Here is a 21,028-nt window from a genome sequence, read left to right on the forward strand (position 1 = left end):
AGCAATATAAGACAAAATGCATTGTTAACGGATGAAACGATTAAAATGACGGTGTTTCATAATAATGTAGTGACCAATTTTGCCTTGAATGAAAGTACTACACGTAGGTTGCTCCCAGTGTCGCTCTACATGGGCCTGATCTTCATCTCGCGGAAACTTCATGGAGTAGACAGTAGGCTACTGCCTCCAAAGGTGTTCCAGCTTATTCCGTCGTGGTAAGGAGCACTGCTGCTGGTCTTGTAGTCACCTTTCAGGAAGGAGTATTGGCAGTAGTTCAAACAACAAAATAGCAAAACAGTGCTGTTTGGTACCATCTGAGCTTAGAAACTGACACGGACTCAGATTGTTTCTCTTTTTTAGATGGAGGGGATGTGGGGGCGGATCACATAATTTTCCTGTTTGGGGCAATTCGACGACGCGAAGCGTTTAGTTGAGGGCTCAAAGCGTTCGAACCTCCTAGGGGCGTCAGGTGGAATGCCTCCCCCCCTCTGGAAAATGTTGATAAAAACAAGGAAAATGGAACAATCTGGTGCAATCCCAGCCACCAAACTTCCCCTAATACACCTTCCAAAAAGTAAATTTAATAAGACAAATTTGAATCAAAATAAGGACAATTGACCGATCTGGTGCAATCTGAGCAAGCAAATTACCCAACTACTTTCCAAAACCGTCACTTATAAGACAAAGATCGGCTCCTAGGGGGGTCCGGGGGCATGCCCCCCCCCCCCCCCCGGACATTTTTTTTTAATAAAAATCAAGGACAATGGAGCAATCTGGTAAAATCTTAGCCATCAGTTGTTTTTCAAAAAAAAATCTCATTTTTTAAATATTTTTTTTAGGCTAGGGGGTGGGGGGGGGGTTCCAAAAACCCCGGAACCCCCCTGGAGCCGCCCCTGGGTTGCACTTGCATTCAATGCACAACACCCCATCGACCCCCACCCTCGCCCACCCCTGCACGGTAATGGCGTGTCTAGCGCATACATCATGCACCTCGGCCTGCTTAGAAAGTTTGGCATCCTGTTTGGCAGAGACACGGCCCAATTAAAGGTACAGCTCCTCCAATGATTTTTGAGAAGTAGTATTTCGCTTCCTGGCAACGGAAAATTACCTGCACAGAGATGCTTCTGGTGTGTTATGATGAGAACAGACTATTTTATATACTTGCTCGATAAAAAAATAAAATCAAAACGTTTGTAGTTTTCCCTTTTCTTAGTTCAACATTGACCGCATGAGACATCAGGACTCCACATAGTTTTGTCACACAACCTAGATTTAATGAATAAAGTGGGGCACACAGGGCCCCGATGGTTCGGGGGTTGCATACACCACGAGAACTGGTGTGCTTAGTAGGCCCTAAACACTCAAATGACTTGTATCTGTCATTTAAACTTATAGAATGCAGTTGTGAATGTGTTTCATCAGGTCAGTATAACTGTTTTGGGTGAAAAGATTCAATCGATCTGTAAACCTTCTGTGAGGCGGAGTAGGGCTTTAAGTGACCTGTATGTGTCATTTAAAGTTGTAGAATGATATTGTGAACTAGAGGTTACATGCCGAGTCTCAGTGATTATTAAAAATAATGGTCGAAGTTAGCGGATCATGAAAAATGCGAGTTTCAGCGAGCTTTTTCATGACCGCGAACTGAGACCATTATTTTTAATATTCACTGAGGCGAGGTATGTAACCTCTTTATTCCTCCCTTCTTCAGTTATTCAAAGAAAAGAGGAGTTTTTGTGCGAAAGTTTGAATAATGCGCGGATGTATAGTTCAGGGAAAATCATTCAATTCTGTTAACACTTCTTGTCAGTTTCCCTGTTTGGACTAAAATCAAGTACACAGTTATGTTGTTATTCTGCTGTGGCGGTAAAGGCAGATAGTGTGTGTTCTGTTCATGTTTTGGTATTGCTTAGGAAATGTTCCTTCTTCGAATGGGACTAGCAGACGAACTTTTGCACCCGTGTTCCAACGTTAAAAACTGTATGAAGTTCAGTTTGCTGGGGCAAAATAGTGTATGAAACCGCTGTATGTTCTTTAAATTGATGAGATGTGTGCATTTGGTTGCGTGTGATCTGTTTATAAAATGAAATATTGTCGAAAACTAACCGTCGGATTGCAGTCTTTTGTCCAAGCAACTCAGTTCAGAAAATTTGGAAGGGGAACTACTCTTATCGCTAGACAGACTACGAGAGTTACTTGCCTTGGAAGTTTGCTTGCACTCCTAAGAGATCTAAAGCGAGTTTCTCTGCACTAATCGTTAGATTTGGATTTAGAAAACAACCAAACTCATGGAATTTATATGGAAATTAATGTGTTCAAGCCTGTAGTTGCTAATTTAAATGCAGTATGTTTGTATTGTTTGGTCTAGAGATGTATATTTTATACATTAGAGCGTTCGGAACTTTTCAATCGCTAAAGTAGTTCCCTCAAAGTTTAGCTCATCAACCTGTGAGCTATCGAGGATTCAGACCCGTTGTTGGGTAAGTGATTTTGGTTGTTGGGTAAGTTACCGAAAAATAACTAGCCCTACACGTTTACAGAGAGAAAGAAGCAGAGGGGGGAATAATGTGTTTTTTTGGTCAGTATTGCTGTTTTTGTGAACAGATTCAATCGTTCTGTAAACCTCCTGTGAGGTGGAATGGGGCTTTAACTTGTCTGTCTGTTTGCTTGCCTGCTTGTCGTTGAGGTTTCTCTGTCGGTTTTTTGGGTCGTTTTGTTCTTGGTTTTTATTTTGATTTATTAGCTTTTTATTTGGTTGTTTTGTCTGTCTCAATGAGGTTGGTCTGTTGGTCTTTTAGATTTTTTAAATTGTTTTACTTTTTTTTTCTTTTCTTGGTCAGGCTGTTTGGTTTGCTTCTGTTGGTTAGTTTATATTGAATGAGTCTTTCTCTAAAAGTATGTATTTGCCTGCTTATGTGTTCGCAAAGCTTTCTGTCTGCTTTTATCTAAGGTTTGTCTGTCTGTCTGTTAGTTGTTTGGTGGTTGTTTGTTTGCTTGCATGTACACGCACGCACGCACGCACGCACGCACGCACGCACGCGTGCACGCACACACACACACACACACACACACACACACACTCACACATACACACACTCACTCACTCACACATACACACAGACACGCGCGCGCTCATCCAATTTAGTTCTTTACATAACTATTCGTTCCTTTTTCAAAGACGGACATTTTTATTTGCCAACAATTCAACAAAATCAAACGCACGAGAAACACTCTCAAAAGCTCTACCTGCTACATTTGCAAAGCATATAACAATGTAGGCCTACACGAGTACTGGCTGCACATATAGTGAATTTGGGGACGAATTTCAGTTTGCTATGACAGTTCGAGACAGTTGTTGTATTGGAACTAGTGCTTCATGAGTCCCTCGTTTCGAATTTTAATAGATGCAAGATATTTTCAAGCCTTTAATGCGTACAATTTTGCCTTCAAATTTCCCAAAATAAATAATGACACAAGTCGGCGGACTGTAATTACGTCACAGGCACATCCCTTCTTTGCACAATGGCGCGCTTTGTTTTGAACCCGTCGACCGGTTCGACGGCACTACAATTTGTCCTTTAATTTGGCTGGGACACCCACTTTACCACCCAGGCACCATGCAGTGAATGCAGACTAACACCAGCGCAGGTTATTTTGGGGGGAAATGAAGCGGTGAAGCTCAAACGGTAAGTAGATCTACACTCATTGCTCAATCATCGTTTCGATAGCTTTACATTGACCCATAGATATCCCTTGACAGGATCGCCAACTCTGCGCGCGCGCCAACGCTGGCCCTGTTTCGAACTCCCGTCTGCGGCTGCGAGAGGTTTTGACAGTAACTTTACTTCCGGTGCAGTCTTTCAACACATGGAGAAGAAGGAGAATTTCGAAGGGGAGGTGGAGTTTGTGGCTGAGGTATGTGAAAAGCAAACAAACTAATACAAAAAGATCATTGCTGATGATTGAAATGAGTCATGTGAATCAACAATAAAGATTCATTGTGGACGGCACGTCATTATTTTTGTTTTTAACACTTGAAACGCGAGAGCATCTGACACACTGGTAAATCCGAAGCTGTGCACGCAAGCTGATCAGCAGATCGTTTTTCTGCAGAATTCTCGCTCACATCGGCCACTATTTTAGCTCAGCGAACCGACAAATTTGCAACAGAACAATTTCTGAATGTTAGAAATTCGGCTGTAGATTTATAGATACCCTTTCTATTCCATGGTTGTTGTTTTTTCAGGGGGAAAGTACCGACATCTCAATCGCTGAAAAGATGACAGCATCACCACAAAAGAAACTGCAAGAATTGCCAAAAGTAAGTAAAAATATTGACAGATCTATGTAAAAGACTATGAAAATTTAGAACTGGAACAACAGATATTCAAGAAATAACCGATAAGTGATATATTATAACTGAACCATTGATTGATTTGAATGTACATCATGCATGGAAGTTAAAAATGGTGCAGGAACTGAAGTCAGATCAACACATCAAAAAGATCAGTGCAATATATTTGTTTTCTTTCCCCTCCAGCATAATTCTGTTTTGATATATATATGCTTGATGTCTTCTGTTGTTTTTAAATTCATTGTCACTTCTAAATTGCATGCTTTATTGCAGAACGCTTGTGCATCTATCAAGAATGACAACTGCCTTTCACAGGAGCTCAGAGGGCTTGTCGACCAATTCAGTAATTGAAAAGTAAGTTTTTGAGTAAGGCGGTATAAAAAAAATCAGCTTGCAAAGTCCCAGTACCTGAAAGATCACTTTCATTCATAGTTTTCGAGCAAAAATACTGCTTCGTTGCACAGAGAGGCTACTGTTTACAAATATTTTAGGTACATGCCTGCCACTACAATATTTCATGTGTTTTTTAGGATCATTAATAGCACATGTCATAGTTGTAAGACATGATAAGGATTCATGAAAGTGGTTTGTCAACACGTTCTATAACGACAAATGGAATACAAAATTTAATATGTTCACATCCATTCATGTAAAGTGTAGTTTTGGGTTGTTGTCGTGTGTTGTTGGTTTTGATTGTGTGCATGCATCTACATCTTCAGTTTCACTCTTGGGTTGATTTCTGCTATATTTGTGTGTTGTTTTAATTATAATATTTTATTTTCTGTGTTTTAGGTGCAGATCTGGAAGAGAAACTTCTGCTTCTTCATGACTGCCTAGTTCCCTGAGGCAAGGTTGGGAATGCTGCCAAGGAGAAGGCGTGGGCCAGGTACTACTCTGCTTTTTCAACCCAGCATTCAGGCATTACTGAGTTGACAGTATCCCCTGCAGTTTCAGCCTGGATTGCCTTGAACATGTTTATACTGTTGGTGTCTTAAAGGCCTATGAAGAAAAACTAGGGAACCAGTAAGTGCATTAGAAATCAAAGAGGATGAAGAGGACAATGCAAAGTATGTTGGAGTATGTGTTGCCAAAAAGCTAAAACAGAGAGTTTGGTGTCTCCAAAAGAGTGCGTACAGAGATGAGAAATTGCAGTGTTTGGAAGCCCTGACTTGCGCACCTGAATTCTACAGTGAAGAGAGTGAAACCACCCCTGACATGACAAGCGCATGCTGAACAAGGGCAAACTGACCTTTGTCAAGCCCAATGTATTGCAGATGTGTCTGTCCATGCAACACAAAGCAGAAATCTTAAACAGAATGAGGCAAAGCGTTGATGATATCAAATAACCAAAGGGAAGTAATTGCTCTTTATTCATACGACATGACTGTGTAATAGAGTAAGCGAGAGTTGTACAAAACCTTTTCTCCTGGCACCTGAGAGAATAACAAGCATTGAAATATACAAGTGACTTTCATCCTCTCGTGCCAGGAGAAAAGGTTCCGTACAACTCTCGCTTAATCTCTTACACATGTCGTATGCATAAAGAGCGATTACTTCCCTTTGGTGATTTGATGTCCATGGAACATATTTTCTGTGAAATCTGTGCATCAACACACAGGCAAAAGCAGATGACTTTATTGAACCATGCAGGAACAGTGATGCTGTTCCGGTGTGTTTTTATGACACTTTGTATTCATTTGATCTTTCACAAGCTGTTCAAGAAGACACTTTGCAAAATGTTCTGTTTTTTTTTTAAAATAAGACTCCACCACAAACTGAAGACAATGATGGACAAAATGAAATGTACATGGAAAGAAAAGACTGAGGAAAAAGCTGAAAACATACAATGTTGGACAAAATGAAATGCACATGGAAAGAAAGGAGTTTGAGGAAAAAGCTGAAAACATACAATGTTGAGAACAATCAGGAAGGATCTCTGTAGTGTGTTGTGTATGATCTTTCTTCATGCAGTACAAACTATCCTATCTGATCAAGTGCATGTACATTGAATTTGAACTTCTTGATTGTTGTCTTAGGTGTCGATTTTTGGTGTTAAAATCTGCTGTTGTTAAAATGTACTTCTCTTCCTATTTGGTTCAGTAATGTATCACATGGCTTGTTCAGTGCCTGTTCTGTATTTTCATGAGCCCATGTAAATTTAAGTCTACAACATGAAAAATTGAAACATATTCATTTTGCTATGGTTCAAACCTAATTCCTTTGTGTACTTGTTCAAGATATAATTTTGACAGCGAGATATTTTGCAAACAGTTTTCATTTCAAAATCAATTGTCAGCCACTTGATAAATGTCTTGCATCGAAGCGTCTGATTGTTTTTATGTTGACCACTATGTACACTGGAATTTGCTTTGCTTTCCTAATAGAACATGTTCAGTCGCATACCAGCAACACTTTGTTATAACCTTGAATGGTTGAAAACGACGTTAAACACCAAATAAAGAAAGTAAGAAAGCAACACTTTGTTAACGTTTGAATGGAATTGGAAGTTGTATGAACTCAAATAGAGCATATGTATCTTTGGTCACAGTGACACACACCATACAGTGACAATTAATGCAGGGCCGAACTAGGGCTACCGGGAGGGGGGGGGGGGGGGGGGGTTGCGCAACACCCCCTCCCCCCCCTAAACATGTACCTCACTATTTAAAAAAAAATGTATTATTGTTTATTTTATGCCGTTTCAAGGAGCGACCATCTTCCTATCTCAGAATATGACCTACCCTTCAGCTTAAGGGGGCGTCGCCCCCTGACCCCCACAAGGGGCAGAGGAACATCCCCCTGGACCACCACTGGCAACCCCCCCCCCTCCTCTTTGCTTAGTCCGGCCCTGTAATGTACCAACATTCACTATCTCACTCAGTCTCAATTCGCACAATTTGACACAAGAAAGATTCCTATTCATACACATGCATATATTTAATCAGTGAAGTAGATACATTCTCAAACAAAGTTTCAACATGTTGCACCCAAATTAAAGCATAAATTCTTGTGACATTTAATTTAATTAATTAACGGGAATTAATCAATGCTTTAATTTGGGAGTTTGAAATTTGTCGCAATAATTTCTTGGTCAAGTTTATTTACATTCTCTGCTAAAGAGCTTTACAGTCAAATCCAATTTTCCACACCTAACCTATAAAACACAACATTCCAAATGAAAAAAAAAATCATTCTCTTGGCTCAGAATTGGTGTTGAATAATTGTAACACAAAGCGATTTACTGAAAATGTTACTTGTCACTCACTTCAACACTGTCGCCAAGCCAGTCTAAACTGCAGCACGCTGCTTCGGGGGGGGACTTTTTCCTTTACACTTTAAATCCAAACACCATCAGCTGCGTAGAAAAATCACTGAAAATGCTGACTCAAAGTCAAAGTCAAACCTTAACCAAGCTGGCCTCCAGGCTCCAGCACAACAACCTTAACCACCTGGTTCACCTCGTTCTTCGCGAGGCACCACGACGCGGGAAGCTGCTGTACATCACGACACAGTTCTTCAAAGTTGTAGTTGCAACAACCTCTGGCAATTCTGGTGCGGGACGGAATGTCTGAAAAAAAGCAGAACAATAAACCCTTAGTAAAACTAAATTTCTAGAGAAATAAGTCTAACTGTCCATACAAATAGCTGGATGATAGACAGTTGATAGACGTTTGAAGTTGAACGATTTGGTGGAGAATAGGTCGACAAGCTCTCTGAGCTCCGGTGAAAGGCAGTTGAAAGGCAAAAAGAACAAGCGTTCTGCACTAAAGCATGCAATTTAGAAGTGACAATGAATTTAAAAACAACAGAAGACATCAAGCATATATATCAAAACAGAATTATGCTAGAGGGGAGAGAAAACAAATATATTGCACTGATCTTTTTGATGTGTTCACTGTTGATCTGACTTCAGTTCCTGCACCATTTTTAACTTCCATGCATGATGTAGTATTCAAATCAATCAATGGTTCAGTTATAATATATCACTTATCGGTTATTTCTGTTGTTCCAGTTCTAAATTTTCATAGTCTTTTACATAGATCTGTCAATATTTTTACTTACTTTTAGCAATTCTTGCAGTTTCTTTTGTGGTGATGCTGTCATCTTTTCAGCGATTGAGATGTCGGTACTTTCCCCCTGAAAAAACAACAACCATGGAATAGAAAGGGTATCTATAAATCTACAGCCGAATTTCTAACATTCAGAAATTGTTCTGTTGCAAATTTGTCGGTTCGCTGAGCTAAAATAGTGGCCGATGTGAGCGAGATATCTGCAGAAAAACGATCTGCTGATCAGCTTGCGTGCACAGCTTCGGATTTACCAGTGTGTCAGATGCTCTCGCGTTTCAAGTGTTAAAAACAAAAATAATGACGTGCCGTCCACAATGAATCTTTATTGTTGATTCACATGACTCATTTCAATCATCAGCAATGATCTTTTTGTATTGGTTTGTTTGCTTTTCACATACCTCAGCCACAAACTCCACCTCCCCTTCGAAATTCTCCTTCTTCTCCATGTGTTGAAAGACTGCACCGGAAGTAAAGTTACTGTCAAAATCGTCTTTTCCGCTTTCCGCTACTTGGTGAGCGCGCGCAACGAGTTGGCGATCCTGTCAATACACATCTATGATTGACCGTGTGTCGTCTGCTAGCGCATTACGTACTGATGTTTGCAAACATATACACGAAGAACACATACAGCAGTAATATATATGAATGTCACAGGTTCATTAGAACAAACTGAACCCAATACAGTACTCTTAATTTACATTTGTAGCCTGTGTATGAGTAACAGTGTCGATTGTCTTGCCCTGTGGTACAAAATGTTTGGCGGGCCAAATGAGTCAAAATGTCTAAGATACATGCATCATGTTGAACACAAACAAAAAACTTTTCGGGGGTAAGAAAGCAATCTACATCTAAATGACCAATTGTAAGTGTTTGTTTTTCATAATTTTTAAGCTATTCCTTGGGTTTTTGTTGAAGTTTTTTGTTCTGATCTAAGACAATGTACAGCGCGGAGAGCATAGATTACTGTGGTTCGCGCTATATAAGCTGTCATTATAATTTTTATTATTATTATTATTAGTAGTAGTAGTAGTAGTAGTAGTATTAATATCATTAAAGTATTATCATTATTATTGATGTTGTAAGGAACACTGTACAAAGAGTTTTTTTTATATGTTCCAATATAGCAAAAAGATATTTACCCCAAATCGAGAAAAGTACACACAAAGTAAATGTTTTTTTTCAAAGATTCTTAAGGCGAAAGTGTTTTGTTACAAGTGTATAATATTAATAATTCTTTCTCACTTTACAGAAACCACAAAAAGAGCTTTTGCAGCTTGAACTGAACGTACTGCAGCTTGTCTACGCTATTCGGACTGCAAACTTTGATGAGTTTGTCCAAGCACTGGCGGTTCTGATCCCATGGTTTTTCGCACTGGACCACACACTCTATGCGCGGTGGCTTTCTGTGCATCTGCGTGACATGTGTCAGCTGTTGACAAGGATTCTATCCGTGTATCAAGCCTTCTATCTGGGTGCATTTGTCGTCAACAAAACTCGGCGGCCATTCTCTTCCATTGCACTTGACCACGCACATGAGCAGTGCAATGCCTTGGCTAAAGGGGATAGAGGTGCGATCGGACTAACAACGAATCCAGTGGCACTGCGAAGGTGGATGGTGGCTGGACCAGAGATTGCACGAATTGTGCAGAGCTTTGAGCAGCAACTACCTTCACATGCGTCTCCTAAGCTGGAACATCATGAGCAATCATGTTGCATTTCAAAAGACTTTCAAGATGAATGTTGAAAAGCGTATTGCAGCTTTTAAAGAAGTCGGCAATCCTTTTGAAGACGACAGTGAGGTTCTGTATGCTATGGACACGAAAGTTGTGGTCGAAAACTGTGATGGGAAAGCAGTCCAGAGTGTGATCGAAGTCGGACAGCAGCAATACAGTATACAACGACTTTGTAAAATAAAGACTCATGGAAAGACCAACACCAGTAACATCTCCATTGCACCGAAACCACCTGAAAGTCTTTGCAAAAAGACACCACAGAAGACTGCAGTTACCATGCTGCGCAATGACTCCTCACTGTTTTCAAGACTGTTCATAGCCTGCCAAACAAGAAAAGGCAATCTGCCCGAGTTTTTCCGCCATGAAAATCAACCAGTACCCCCGGCACTCAGCAAGAATGGAGAAATGAGGACAGGCCAAAAGTCGGACCTTCTCCACTGTCTTGAATGTGTGGTTGGCTGTGATTCTTCTTTGGTTTACGAGCCTAGGGGAGAGAAGTTTGATGATGAGCTGCCCACTACTGATGATACAGGCTTCATGGAAGTGCCTGACCTTCGAACTGAGGATATCCTTCATGGACTGGAAAAAGCTTCTTGTCTTGAAAATCCAGAGCTGAAGGAAGACCTGCTGTTAGCGTGCTCACTAAGCTCCACACACGTTACAAAAACGTCTGCTCGACCAAAGAATGCATTTGCAGAAGTTGATGCCAGGATACTTGATGTTGCTTTCATTGTTCAGCTTATATCTCCAAAGACATCACGCACGTTTCAGGAGTAGGCAGATTTCGTCTTTATACCATACGTGCTTTCTCAGCTGGAAAACGTGTCAAGAGTGGATGTTGTCTGGGGTATCTACCTTCCTGACAGCTTGAAGTCCTCTACACGGCGGAAACGTGGCCATGGGCAGCGACGGAAAGTGACTCCAACTTCACCAATTCCATCGAACTGGATGAGCTTCCTTCGAAACGATGGGAACAACTCTTTTGTTCCAGTTTCTCGCAAGAGAACTGATCCGCCAGAAGGTCACGGACAAAGTTGTCATTGCTACATGTGGAGAAAAAGTCCTCTGCTCTCCCCCTGATGTTATCCTGTCCACCATTGATAGTTGCAATCAAGAAGAAGCGGACACACGCATGTTTCTTCATGATGCACACTGTATTGCACAAGGACACAGAAGAATCGCAATACGAACTGCAGACACTGACGTTGTTGTCCTTGCCATTTATTTTGCTGAAAAGTGGCATGGCAATGAGCTGTGGGTATCATTTGGTTCGGGAAAGCATTTTCACCACATTGCTTCACACAAGATTGCTGGTAGTCTTCCGCTTGGAAATGTCAGTGACCTGCCAGTTTTGCATGCATTAACAGGATGTGACACCGTGTACTTTTTCTCGTCAAAAGGCAAGACAACAGCATGGACATCTTGGGCAGCTTTTCCAGAAGCAATTTCAGCTTTCCTTGAACTTGCTGCGATGAGAAAACCTTTCAGCGATTGCATCAGCAAGATTGAACAGTTTGTTGTCTTGATGTATGAGAACAGCACATCGTCAACAGTCCATGAAGCAAGGCAACGCTTGTTCTCTCAAAAGTGCTGTTCCATTGAGAACATTCCTCCCACCTCCGATTCTCTGCATCAGCATGTTCTCCGCACTGCCTACCAAGCAGGGTTTGTATGGGGGCAATCTCTGCAGAATGCTCCCTCTTTACCTTCTCCAAAGGACTGGGGTTGGACCAAAGAAGAAAAAGAGGGGTGGAAGCCCTTGTGGACCACTTTGCTCCAGGCTGAAGATTCCTGTTACGAACTGATTCGCTGTGGGTGCAAAAAAGGCTGCAAAGCAAGGTGCAAATGTGGAGCTGCAGGTCTTCAGTGCACCGCCCTTTGCAACTGTGGCGGGGACTGTGGGGAAGAGTAACAAATCCTAGCGTCACCTGCAAGTTCTGTGAGTTGACAAACATTCCTTTGGTACACTGACGATTCAAATAGTGTTATGTTCAAGTGTTTGTTGGAAAACTGTGTTTTTTTTAATTCTTTTTGACACTAACAAAATACATTAATTCATGATTTTGTTTATGTTGGATGTTGATCGGGATTTAAAAAAAACTGGTTTTGCAAACATGTACTCATAAAAAGAGATTTTTTCTTTTTTGTGTGCTTATGGAAATAGATTTTCACACACACACACACACACACACACACACACACACACACACACACACACACACACACACACACACACACACACACACACACATACACACACACACATACACACACACACAGAAAAATGTGATGTGGATTTTGAAATGTACATGTAAAGTTTTGCTTAGCTTTAACCATCTTATCTGATGTTAAACAACCTTCTGAAATCATTTGTACTTGTGAAGGACGAAATGAGTGGAAAGCATGTAGATTAATATATTTCATTAGAGTGATACAAGTGTTTTGTGTCTGTGCATACATGTAGATATTTTGTTCTAAGATAGTTCTTTGGAGGCAAACGTCTTTCGCTCCCGGTAGTGATGACCTATATTTCAGCAAAAAATAGGTCATATGAGATAGATGAACTTGTCAAAGATAATCAAAAGGTCTATTGACGGAATTTATTTGGTTAACTGTTATAGATATTACCTCGTGACAACAAAAAAAGCATTTATTGATCCCTGTGACTGTGACAGAATGGTTGGAGACTGTCGAGGGCACACCGTGTGACCTACTTTTGAAAGGTCGGTCCCTGTGTCTGTCAAGGAATACGCTTACCTCTAATGAAATATATCAATCTACATGTTTTCCACTCTTTTGTTTGAAAATGCACGCTTTAAATTAATTTTCAAACGCCACACAACGCTACAATGGGGTTCCGGGCAGCTATGACCTATTTTTAATCTAATGTAGGTCATCACACATATGAATCGATCAAGTGTTTTGAAAAACTTGTAGATTAATGCAGGACATTATGTGATCAACTGTTTTAAATTATATCCCTGTAAAAAAAATGCATTTATTGATCCCTGTAAACGTTTTCACCGAGTGTCTGGAGACTGTCGAGGGCATACCGTGTGACCTACTTTTGAAGCGTCGGTACCCAGTGTCTGTCAACACAAACGCTTGCCTCTATTAAAAATATTCATCTACATGCTTTTCCACACACGTGTGTAAAAAAGGCATGCTTCGAACTCGATTTGCATTCTAATGGGGGTGTCTGTTGCCCAACATGCTCACTAATACAGAAATAACAGCGAGGGCCTAAGCTTGATACTCTTGTGATATTATTGCACCTGGTAGGAACGATATCAGAAAGAAACAGTTGTCTGAAGAAGAATCCTGGCAAAGCATGACTAATGTGAGAGGTATGTTAAATGCATAGGTATATGACTCACTAATTTTGAAAATAAATTCCATTGTATTTAGTTTTGGGATTGACCATGGGTGGATGGGGGTAATCATATGGTTCGAAAAAAAAGAAGGAAAGAAGCTAGAAGAAGCAATAGAAAACAAAAATGCATTGTTAACGGATAAAATGAAGGATAAAACAATGAAAATGACGTTGCGTCATTATAATGAAGTGACTATATTTGCCTTGAATGAAAGTACTACACGTAGGTTGCTCCCAGTGTCGCTCTACATGGGCCTGATCTTCATCTCAGTGAACTTCATGGAAACGCCACCACCGCCTCCAAAGGTGTGCCAGCTCACCCCGTCGTGTTCAGGAGCACTGCTGCTGGTCTTGTAGTCACCGTTCAGGTTGGAGTGGTGGCAGCGCTTGTACCACCAGGCGCCGTGGTATTTCTGTGCACAGTTCGTGCTGCCCCGCGTGTCGTGGTCCCTGTCCTTGGTGGAGAACTTGCTGACCACGGTGTTCTGACAGGCTGTCACCTGGGGATGGACAGACATTGGGTGGTCAGTGTGTGTGTGTGTGTGTGTGTGTGTGTGTGTGTGTGTGTGTGTGTGTATGTGTATGTGTGTGAGTGTGTGTGTGTGTGTGTGTGTGTGTGTGTGTGTGTGTGTGTGTGTGTGTGTGTGTGAGGGTCAGTCATACGTCTTTGGTAGCCGTCAACCAATCTCTTAAAATAAGTATAGATGAGATGACAGAATGGTGCACCACTAATGCAATGATTATTCACTCTGTTAAGACGAAAACTATGGGGATTACAACTAGACAAAAACACCAATTAAAACCCTTACAGCTTCAACTGTGATAGGATGAGATGGAAAGGGCGTGAAAATGGAGGGGAAGAGATAATTCATAAATATAGTATCTGCCTTTTCAAGTTGTGTGTTCACTCCCACCCCCCGCCCCCTCGTACCCGTCTCGCCAAAAACAAGGGGAGGAGGGGGTTATGACCGTTGTTTTGGACGACTGTTGACAAATGGGAAATGAAGAGGACGATGAGAACCAAAACAACAACAACAACAACAACAACAACTACAGCAACTACAACGAAAACAATATACAATCTATTGTCATCATTTTCACGATTTTTCATTCACAAGCACCTGGGAAATAAATCTCATGTTCCCCGGGGAATAAATCCCCGGTTACCATAGTTGCAGGAAGCCCTTTTACATGGATAATCAAAAGCAATACTAATATTTACCACTGGAAAACCGAGGGGTGGAATACCGAGAGGGGCAGGGTGGTAGGGCGATGGTGAAATGCAGTAATGAAGAGACACGTGTAGCAATAAGAGAAAACCGATTCTGCAATAACACAAACAAGAACAAAAAACCCAACACTGACCTATATGAATATTTAATCAATAATATGATCGTCTGCGTTGCAGGTGTGCAAGTGAAGGGTTGGAGGGGGGGGGGGCTGTAACTTGATCATTAATTTGTGTGTGTCAGTGTTTGTGTTCATGGACTGATTGTGAGGGAGGGGGGGTGGGGTGGGGTGGGTTTCAGGTTTTGATGTGGGTATGAAACGAGCAAAACAATACCCACACCACAAAATCTTGGAGGCAAAAACCACTCGCCGTCGCACTCATTTTGTCCGCACAATATTATATGCACCAACAACCGGAAAGAAAGGTGACAATGGAAAAAGACTCATCTTTGCTTCCTGCGATTCCTTGCCCCCGACTCGAACGTCGCACGATAATCCACATAACAGATCTGTTGTGAGATGGTCAACGCTGACTGTGCAAGCAAATCACCTCGTTTGAAATACGACAATCCCATCGCTCGAATGCAACATGTGGGCACTATCGTCTCAAAGGCGCTTACTGTTGGTTTCACACACCACTCTGTAGTCGGAACCTACAGAACTTCGCATTCTCAAACCTGACATACTTGTCTCAACATTATAAACTTAAATCACACACACTAAGTTGCTTTCGCACGCCAGCTTTGAACAACGTGCTGGGGCCCCGAACATGCATTATAATAACAGAACTCGCGTTTCAAACCATGGCTCCCTGTGTTGATTTTTCACTTAATGTTGAACCACCAAAATGATGACAAAAACGATGTTTGATGGTGTGTTGCCAGACCAGCTTTTTTGTCGGTCCTCGGGGGGCATATCGACTTTTGTTTCATATTTATTGACCGCGGCCTTCGGCCTTGGTCAATAAATATGAAACAAAAGACGATATGCTCCCCCTCGGACCGACAAAAAAGCTGGTCTGTCAACAACCCATCAAACATCTTATAATGTATCGATTGAACGTTTGATGTCCCTTCTTTGAGCGATGTGACGTCAGAGTCCGACAAAAATTCATATTTAAGTGGCCAGCCGAGACTAAAAATAGGGCATATTTGTGTACGTGTCCGTCCAATCGTAAAGACTGAAACACACCTAGCATCCATTAAAAAGTACCGTTTACGGTAATATCAAATCCTGTTGGTTAATGTGTTGGCCTGGAACTAAAACATTAACACTGTGTGTCTGTGTGTGTATGTGTGTGTGTGTGTGTGTGTGTGTGCGTGTGTGCGTGTGTGTGTGTGCGTGCGTGTGTGTGTGTATGTGTGTGTGTGTGTGTGCATGGGTGCGTTTGTGCGTGCGTGAGGGCGTGCATGCGTGCGTGTGCGCGCGCGCGCGCGCGTGCGTGTGTGTGTGTGTGTGTGTGTGTGTGTGTGTGTGTGTGTGTGTACGCTAGTGCATATGTGTGAATTTACATGCGCCTGTTTTTAAACACTCACACACGCACACACACACACACACACTAACACACACTAACACTCTCACACACACACACACACACACACACGCTCTCTCTCTCTCTCTCTCTCTCTCTCTCTTTCTCACTGCATCTATGGTGCAAAGACCTGTATGTTTCCAAATGTTCACCATTTTCTTTAACTGCATTATTTTAGTTATTCATGAGTGGGTGGGTGGAGGGGATGGGCTAGCTCTAACTATGCATTAGATTATAAAATTGTATTCTGTGTAGACCCTTCCACCAGCATCTTAGACCACTCTTTGTACATTTCTTTTAATAGATGATTGTCATTTGTTTTACCTCATGTCTGCCCTGCGTGTGATGGTGTGATCGTGACTGCTGTAGTGTAGGCGTGTGTGTGTTGGTGTGTATGTCAGTGTATGTGTGGGCGTGTGTGTGTGTGTGTCAGTGTGTGTGTGGATGTGTGTGTGTGCGTGATTTTACCAACACTACGCGAAATTCCTTGTGCTTTAAATGTTTTTTAATGTCACTTGGCTCAATAAATTCTGTATTCTGTATTCTGTATGTGTCCGTTAAAGTTGCAGAATGATTTTGTCAATGTGTTTCATCGGGTCAGTATTGCTGTTTTAGTAAAAGATGTCATCGTTCTGTAAACCTCAGGTGAGGCGGAGTGGGGCTTTAAGTGACCTGTTTGTGTCATTTAAAGTTGTAGAATGCTGTTGTCAATGTGATTCATCGGGTCAGTATTGCTGTTTTAGTAAAAGATGTCATCGTTCTGTAAACCTCAGGTGAGGCGGAGTGGGGCTTTAAGTGACCTGTATGTGTCATTTAAAGTTGTAGAATGCTGTTGTCAATGTGATTCATCGGGTCAGTATTGCTGTTTTCGTGAACAAATTCAATCGTTATGTAAACCTCCTGTGAGGCGGAGTGGGGCTTTAAATTGTATGTCTGTTTGCTTGTCTGTGAGGTTTGTTTGTTGTTTTCGTGTTTGTTTGTTGTTTGTTTTTATTTTTAATTTATTATTTTTTATTTGGCTGTTTTGTTTGCTTGTTGGTCAGTCTGTTTCTCTAAAAGTATGGATCTGCCTGCGTGTATGTTCGCAAGACTGTCTGTCAGTTTGTCTGCCTGCTGTTTCGGAAGTTGTTTGTTTGCTTGTTTATTTTCAGCTTCCGATAATTTTCAAATTTGCTAGAGCTATCAGTCTTTAGTATTCCAAATCCAATTAAAACAAATCACCGCAAACGCGAGCACGCAAGCACGCACTCACGAACGCACGCACGCGCACACACGCACGCACACACACACACACACACACACACACACACACACACACACACACACACACACACACGTACGCACGAGTGTACATACGTAGTCATATCAATTTCATATCCATTCTTGCTTTTTCAAAGTGGGAACTTTTATTTGCCAACAATTGAACAACACAAACACAAGAAACACAGCCAGCCTGCTCTGTCAGCTACATGTGTAAAGCTTATAACAACCCGACACCGTACACGTTACTGGTTGCACGTTAAAAGAGATAACAGCGACAAACACAAAGTGAAGTTGTAAAAATGGCGAGGGCTGTAGCTTGATACTCTGTAATATTGCACCTTGTAGGACCGATCAGAACGAAAGATTCGGATAAAGGAGAATTATCTCAAAGTATCATCAATGTGAGAGGTTTGTTAAAGTCACAGGTATGACGTCCTCCGCACTCAATGATTTTGAAAACAAAAATACATTGTATTTAGTGTTAGGATTGAAAATGGGGAGATGTGGGTAATCATCAGGTTCGACACGGGCCCCAAAAAAGAGAAACGAGTAGGAGAAAAGTAGACACACATGTATTGTTAACGAATAAAACAATGACAATGACGTCGTTCCATTATATGTATTGACTTATTTTGCCTTGAATAAAAGTAATACACGTAGGTTGCTCCCAGTGTCGCTCTACATGGGCCTGAACTTCATCTCGGTGAACCTCATGGAATCGAAAGAACTGTCCCCAAAGGTGGACCAGTTCACCCCGTCAGGTTTAGGTTTGCCGACCCTGTAGTCACCGTTCAGGTTGGAATAGCAGCAGTTCTTGTACCACCAGGCGCCGTGGTAACGCTGGGCACAGTTCAAGGTGTCCACGTCGTGGTCCCTGTCCTTGGTGGAGAACTGCTGACCACGGTGATAGTACAGACTGTCCCCTGGGGATGAAGTCATAGGGTGGTCAGTGTGTGTGTTTGTGTGTGTGTGTGTGTGTGTGTGTGTGCGTGTGTGTGTGTGTGTGTGTGTGTGTGTGTGTGTGTGTGCGTCTGTGTATGTGTTTGTATGTGTATGTGTGTGTGTGTGTGTGTTTGTATATGCGTGAGTGTGGGCAAATGTGCGTGTGTGTGTGTATGCGTATGAACATATGTGCGTGTGTGTGTGTGTGTGCGTGCGTGCCTGTGTGTATGTGTGTGTGTGCGCGCGCGCGTGTGTGTGTGTGTGTGTGTGTGTGTGTGTGTGTGTGTGTGTGTGTGTGTGTGTGTTTGTATGTGCGTGAGTGTGTGCGAATATGTGTGTATGCGTGTGAGTGCGTGTGTGTGTTTGTGTTTGTGTGTGTCTGTGCGGGTGTTTGTGTGTGTGTGTGTGTTTGTGTGTGTGTGAGAGAAAGGGAGAGAGAGAGAGAGAGAGAGAGAGAGAGAGAGAGAGAGAGAGAGAGAGAATCAGAATCAGAATCAGAATGTTTTATTCGCGGAAACACTGAATGGTTTTTAGCGAAAGGGTGTTGTGGGGTTGGGATGTCGACGTACAAAGCTTTCTGGATACCGAAACATGCACGATCGCGAAAAGATTCTCGCTACTGGAAGTCCGATAGCGAGTCAGTCTGTGCACACAGCTAGGTGTAGGGATGTACACGTCCGTCACACGGGGGTGAGAGAGAGAGAGAGAGAGAGAGAGAGAGAGAGAGAGAGAGAGAGAGAGAGAGAGAGAGAGAGAGAGAGAATTGAATTGAATTGAATTGAATTGAAATTTATTTTACGAGGGTGACAGAATAAGCAATGTATACATGCTTCTTTTCATCCGGCCCTCGCCCATTGAGGGGTAACAAACAAGAAGAAATAAAAGATAAGTTTAACAATAGTGCAAATGACATATATTTACCATAATTAACATGTCAAGCAACCAATAAGACATTTTAAGATGCATTAGGATTCTTTAGCAATGCTTGAAAATTATATATAACAGGGAAATATGTGTTTGTATAAAAAAAATCCTTCATGAATTATATATAATCATGTTTTTCAATATAATCAGAGAGTACAGTTATATTTTGCCAGCTGCTTGATAATAGTTTTTATAAGTTTTGTAAAAGAAACAGCATGTAATATTCCTTGAATGATGTTTCATGAATTCGTAATTTAATTATATTTGGAATGGCGTTCCACATAATTGCTCCAGAATACACGCAGTATAAACGGTTGCACCGACTGAAAGCCGCGGGATCGGTTGCATCGACTAAAAGCCGCGGGATCAGGACACGCGAGGTGAGTTTCTCCACAAAATTACAAATCTCTTCTCTTAATTAGTAGATTATCACATAACTTTTGTTTACACTTTGAACTTAGGTGTTGTAGCATCACATCATCGATTTTTTTCATTGATTGCATTTACGTGGGAATGTTGAACTGTGATTATTTACACTTGTTCAAGCGCATTTTTGTAAATTTTGACTTTCAACCTTCACCACTAAAAATCAAGCTTTCGGACAAAGCTACAGACAATTAAAATGTAATCAATGATTATTTATTGACCATTGGGTTAAATTTTGTTAGCTAATGTTACATAGTTACTTCATATTTTACGGATATGCAAGGACACTAAACAGTTTGACGGTTGCACACCACGGAAAATCCTTGTACAGACCGGTTGTGCGCCACGGTAGTCATCGGTTGTGCGCCGTGGAAGTAATTGAAAGTTGAAAAGGTTTACTTTAAGGCTGAAAAATCGCTTCTGAACATTGTACAACAAACATCATGCCATGTAATGGTGTACAGTGGCCAGCAAAAGTATCGCACCAAATGGGAAGAACGGAAATGACTAAAATTGCTTTGAACGAATCGGGAAATTACCTCACATTTTAACGGTCCTAATTAGATATGTAAGAACTCTTCATTTGCTAACAGATTTGGTATCACAAGAAAGAGGGGACTTTCGTCTTTACTATGTTAAAAATTTATGATTGTAGTATACTTGATTGTATTAAAAAGACCGTTTGAAAAGTGTCTAAATTGTCAGACCTTTCCTCTCTTGCTATGTGGTGCAATACTTTTGCCGGCCACTGTACAGGTGGTTTGACCCGGATAGTGTACAGTCCCAATAGTTTCATGGAGACACGCACTTTTTTTTAGGATGGTACTCGCACTCTGATATTTCTAATTTTCTATGGCAGATGGAGTCCGGCCTCTGAAATCACCTGTCCACTGCATAAACCATGGATGCGAATCAGCCCTGCTTCATGTGCTGGTATTGTTCTGAAAAATGTGAAGAATTCATCACCGCTATCGATCATGCTTTGTCATTACACCCCACTGAAAATGTGAAGCTTCGCATTCTTCGGCTTGACGATAAAGCCGGGGTATTCAGATATTGTTCAAAAGACTTCGAAGTAATTCCAAAGACAGTAGCAGAGGGAAACCACATTGTTGGCCATAAGAATGAAACTATCACAATAGAATGCAAAGCCGACGAATGCAAAACTGGCGAATGCAAAGCGGA

General features: G+C 41.5%; 1 long non-coding RNA gene across 1 annotated transcript; it reads left to right on the forward strand.

Moving 5' to 3' along the window:
* The first annotated feature begins 3,295 nt into the window (after window positions 1–3,295).
* LOC138945398 (uncharacterized) lies at window positions 3,296–6,840 on the forward strand. The gene is made up of 4 exons (XR_011448983.1): window positions 3,296–3,912; window positions 4,244–4,318; window positions 4,625–4,705; window positions 5,144–6,840. It is a non-coding gene; the product is annotated as an uncharacterized lncRNA (long non-coding RNA).
* Window positions 6,841–21,028: the final 14,188 nt, after the last annotated feature.

The sequence above is a fragment of the Littorina saxatilis genome, linkage group LG13 (assembly GCF_037325665.1).
Source record: "Littorina saxatilis isolate snail1 linkage group LG13, US_GU_Lsax_2.0, whole genome shotgun sequence".
Taxonomy (NCBI): Eukaryota; Metazoa; Mollusca; class Gastropoda; order Littorinimorpha; family Littorinidae; genus Littorina; species Littorina saxatilis.